A 5,385-nucleotide genomic window follows, 5' to 3' on the forward strand; every position below is an offset into this window, starting at 1 on the left:
CCAGCCATGCTGAGGAAAGAAAAGAGGAGTAACTGAAGAGATATACACTCTTTCTGGTAGTCAGAGTAAACGAAAAGAGCAAGAGAACTTCTAAATAAGTTCTCTGCTGGCTTCTTTGTCATGGTTGTTTAATATCCAGGATATGTTTATCAAGTTGGGAAATGTCATTCCTTGGAGAGCGGATCAAAATGCTTATATTTCACAGTATCTTCCTACTGGACATCAACATTGATTCCCCTTTCTTTGTTTCAAGACTGTTTGGTGTACTCCCAACTGGGAGCTGAGGCCCAGGGTTCGAGTCCTGGGGGTGAAATTCCGTTCCTCAGGAAGTCCCCTTGGCCTGCAGCATCTTTGCCTATACAAAGAAGGGCATTGGACTTGGGGTCTGTTCCAGCTCTCAAACATTCCATGGATCTATGTAACAAGCATAAACCTGTAGCCGTCCATCTGGCACACCCAGTGAGGAACTTGCCTTGTTCGGGAACCATTTAGTGAAGTCTGCTGTTTATTGTCTTTGCCAATATCAGGTGGACCCACCTAGTTAGAATATCTTTCTGTAGCTGGTTCAGATAGGATTACTTTTATTTAAATTAGATAGATAGACAGATAGATAGATCGTGAACTGATGTTATAAACATAAAATATATAATTTATTAATATTATGCTGAAAAATTCTGAGTTACAACAACTAACATACTGATATAGGGTGGTTTGTTGTATTACCTCCAAAATTTCCTCACTAAAGTATTGATAAAACACTTAGCCGGATACCTGGAAGGCAAGTATTTCTATCATTGCCCTGTCCTTGTCTTCCTTTTGTAAGCCTTGTTCAGAACAGGGCAAAAATCCTCCTAATATTCTGTACCAGTCTGTATGTGACCTTCTTTATAGACTGATTTGGAGAATTCTTAGTGTCTTCTCTGATTTCACGATATTCACACATTAAAGTTCAGAGTCTGCATCAGTTGTCTTTATATAACTCTAGCTATTTCGATTCCTACTTGTGAATGCATAGACTCATGCAAATTCAAGAACTGTGGAAAGCATGGCTCGTCTCCAGGGCCCACTCTACAGCTTGGGAGGGATTGCTGCCACTTGCCTGCTACAGAATACCTTCTCTTCTTTGTCCCAAGCCATAGAAGGGCTTTGACAGATCACCCTGACTTTTGGAGAGAAAAGAACATCTGAACGAGCTCTGCCTAAAGAATTCTTCCCCACTAAGCGGAAGCCATTACTCCAAGGTACTTCCTGAATCTCACCAGCCAATGGCCCCAGAAAGATAGCAGCTGTGAGTAAAACCATGAACTTTCTGGTCACAAGGATTTTCTGGTTTAATTGCTTTAACCCAGCTTAGTCCCCATTATACTCTCTTGGCTGTCAGGGATTTGTCTTCTTTAGTTCTTGTCTTCTTTAGTTCATGTCTTCAGAACTCAGTTATCTGTATGCAACCAGCATATCGCCGTTTATCAGGAATTACAGAAGAGGAAGCTCAGCTAAGCCTCCTTTCAGAAGTTGGCTCAGAATTATGCAAGTGGGTTGAAATGAGTAGTAGAAACATGATTTTAATTCGTTTCATCTGTTCACTACCTGCGGCGCAGATGTATGGTCCGTGAGTACTGCAGCCCGTGTTCCATTTCTCTATCATCACATCCCTTGCCCCCTTCAGTGAACTAGAGATCCTTAAATTCCCTTCCCAGAAAGTTATATATCATCTCAACATTCCTGAATTTCCATCTTGTGCTTTTCATGTGATCAACAAAAACATATAAATAATTGTAAAACTGTGAAAGGCTACTTCTTGTTTCTGCTGAGAAACGGACCCGTTCTCAGCATTTCCTTACAATGCATCCCCACGTTTGTTCCCTTCAAAACAGAACTGTGACAGTTCTGTTACTTTCACTATAAATATTTGTTCAGTTTCAACCTTAGGAGGCATCTGTTTGTGGTGCATGTAGACTCCCCCAACCCTACCTGAGGGTTTATCACTTAAGAAGAAATCGGCTTTGTATCATATACTCTATAATCTCCAGGAAACATATATGGTACCTCCATCCCCTACAATAGGTAGTGTTCTTGTTTTGGATTGTCCTATATGAGATATACAAGTGAAAAGCCTATCAAAATGCTAACCGTCTTTAATGCTCAACATAAGCTCCAGCGTGGAGGCTTTCATGATGACTCCCACCTTCATGGACCACCATCTCCCCTGCAGTCCCACAGCACCAATGCCCTGTGTCCCACAGTTAGCGCGTAATCAGATCCTGTGTCAAACTGATGCCTGCTGTTCTGGGTGGGGTACTGTGGTCTCACCAGTTACATTAGCATTTCCCAGAAGGCTGTGTGCATGTAGCTAGTTCTCGGAGTCCTCCCTGGTCCTCTGCCTCCTCCCCTATAAACAATAAAATGAACCCTTTCTGTGATTCCCCAATCACCTTCTTTTCCCCTCTAGAGTGATAGTCTTCACACTGAATGTAATTTTCTTCTGACATTCCTGCATGTACCAGTAGATTGTGAACTCACTGAAGGCAAACCAGTGTCTTGTTCATCTTTATATCGTCAATGTCAGGTACAGAACAACTTTTCAATAAGTATTTGTTCTATAATGAATAGATAAATGGGTGAATAAATAAATTTTGCAAAGAATTTATTAATTGCTCGTAGCACTTTAATCTAATGTTTCAACAGAGCACTTGTGAAATATTAGAGAATCAATAAATATCACACTTGAACACTTCAATGAGTATTTTTGACCAGCCAGAGTTATTTTCCTAAATGAGTAAAACATTCAGTAATGTGCAAGAGGACTCAGTCATTGCTAAGATGAAAATAAAATGTAGCACCCTGTGCTAAAAAAATGTGACCTGAAAATAGTTGCTAGTTTGTACATCACAGGTTTAGAAGAGCACAGAAATGTTCAGTGATCCTACGTGTCTGATAGCTCCAAGAATGACATCAAAGTATCATTAAAAAAAATGTCTTGCTAAATGTGAAAACCTGACAGTCTTCCTGTCTCCTGCTGAGGGTCTGCCTCATGCCTGGTATCTGGGAGAAACACTTTCTTTGTGTCATCAAAGTCGGCAGTGGAGATCGAGGCGAACTTTCACCTCACCTGAGATGTCCAATAAAATACCCCTCTACCTCTGCTCTCTAAGCTCTCTGCCAATGAGCTACCCTAAATATCGCATCAGCCAGTTCAACCCAATGCTTTTTCAAAGTGCACCCACGTGTATGAAAGGAGCCTCTGGTAAGTCTTTCAAGGTGTTAAAACCGTGACTCACTGCCAGACAGAAAAAAAGGTGTTCTCTGCCCAGAAACTCAGTAACATTATGGCTAAAATTAAAAAACTCCCAAAACAGGCCTGCGATGAATTTGTATAAATGATGGCATTACAACATAAATCCGAAAAGAAAACAGCCTAATCTTCCAGTAAGTTCATGGAAAAACATTAGATAATATCAAATGGCAGCAGCAAAACAGAAGAGATAGTCCCTGAAAAATGCTTCTTTAACTGAATGAAGGCACAGAGTTCCGACAGGGGAAGGACAGTCTGGCTTTTTTGGCAAGACTGTATTTAAACCAAGTTTGGAAGTAATTTCAAAAAGAATTACCATTCCACACAAAGAAGTATATCAGCCATATAATGTTCAACAGCAATTTACTTTGCAAGGACAGAGATTCCTTCTTGCGTCCCCAGCCCATGCCTGAGATTGAGATGGTCACTGATAGTAACCACAGGCCCTGGGTCGCACTCACTACATTTTACAGCAAGCCACCCAGTCTTTCTGGGAGTTTACAATCAATGCATCAAAAGCACATCTACATGATAAAATGAAGCAACAATTCAGGAAAAGAAATCAATGTTGCTGTTAGAAAATATTGCTTTACATTTTTTCCATCCAGGTAGTTGCTCAAGGTGAGTGAGAACAAGAAAAGATGAATGTGTGTCTCCACAATGTCAAAATAGGTTGGAAAATGAAAGATTCATATAGTCTCTCAGTTGTTTGTATTTGGGGTGTAAACAAATGCTTGACTCTTTGGGAACTGAATTGGTCCCTTTGGATATTTCAGAGCCAGAGTGGGACTTGGAGGAATGATGAGCCACGATTATTTAAAAGAGCAAAAAGGAGCATGGAAACATGGACAAGAATAATGGAGGAAGCCTGCGGTATGTGAAGGAAAACACAGTTTAACATATGCTCATCATCCAGCTGAGAGCAACTTCTAGGAACGCCACGCAAGGAGCCAAGAAGCTTTAATGGCAGACATTTGCTTCATAAGCCAGAGCTCGCGATCAACAGCTCACTTCCAGAGCATCAGGAGCTTGTGTGAAATGTCATGTCCACACTCCATCCAAAACAAGCCTTTGGAGGCTAAACACATTAGCGATTTAAGCAAGGAATCCTAAAGTGAAAAATTAAGTAAATTCATATTAACCATATTCTTTACCCACTGCAAATAGATTCATTGAGAAAAGTTTCTTAATGCAAAACACAATTAGATAGATCTGGAAAAGTCTGGGGAAAGGTCTATGGTGTCACAAAAACCTGTCCTGGGCTCTCTTACGTTTACCATTTCTTGACAATTCATACGATGATGTAGGTGCCATTTTTATCCTTCACCAAAAAAAAAAAAAGAAAAATATAATTAAATTGAGATCCAGAATTATCTCTGTGGGCTGGGAAAATGGGCTGAATCTCACAAGAATGAATCTCAATCTTCCTTCAGGTCTTCACCTAAATCATATTTCTTCAGCAATGTCTTACCCAAGGCTTGGACCATGTAAGGACTCCTGTGTGCTTCTGTAGCATCTTGCTCTGTCCCTTTCTTTATTACAGATTGCTAAGTCTGTTGACGGGCAGAGAACGCCATTGTATCCCTAGTACCCCAGCAGTTCCTGGCACATAACAAGTGTTCAATGAGTATGTGTTGGATTAATGAAAGAATATACAAAAAGTTATGCATTCAGGCTAAGAGCAACCTGAGTGCATGATTAGAAGATGTAGCAGGGTGGTGGTGGAGATTGTGATAACTCAAGAGCAGCAGGTATGAGAGTAAGACATGGAAGACAGTAGGTCAACAACGAGTCGAGACTTCAAAAAGTGAACAGGACACTGGCTACATACAAATATTCCAAATTCCACCAAAAAAAGGAGGTGATAGTCATCTTTTAATCTTCCCTGAAATACTGTATCCAATTTTGGGCAAAACGACATACTGAAATTAATCCAGAGGAGAGCTTTCATGATAGTGGAGCTTGAGAACCATAAAGAGGCCTGAAAACCTGAGGCTGATTGAAACCCAAAAATAAGACTCAGGGAGATCTGAAAGCAGTCTCCACATATTTGAAGAGCTGTGTGGAAAAGAAGGATGACACTTTTTATTGCA

The 5,385-nt window shown here is 40.5% G+C and overlaps 1 long non-coding RNA gene across 1 annotated transcript; it reads left to right on the plus strand.

Moving 5' to 3' along the window:
• The first annotated feature begins 1,087 nt into the window (after positions 1 to 1,087).
• On the plus strand, positions 1,088 to 4,649 carry LOC132593378 (uncharacterized). The gene is made up of 2 exons (XR_009558809.1): positions 1,088 to 2,566; positions 4,069 to 4,649. It is a non-coding gene; the product is annotated as an uncharacterized lncRNA (long non-coding RNA).
• The last annotated feature ends 736 nt before the right edge of the window (positions 4,650 to 5,385 follow it).

This window comes from Globicephala melas, chromosome 14, assembly GCF_963455315.2.
Source record: "Globicephala melas chromosome 14, mGloMel1.2, whole genome shotgun sequence".
NCBI lineage: Eukaryota > Metazoa > Chordata > Mammalia > Artiodactyla > Delphinidae > Globicephala > Globicephala melas.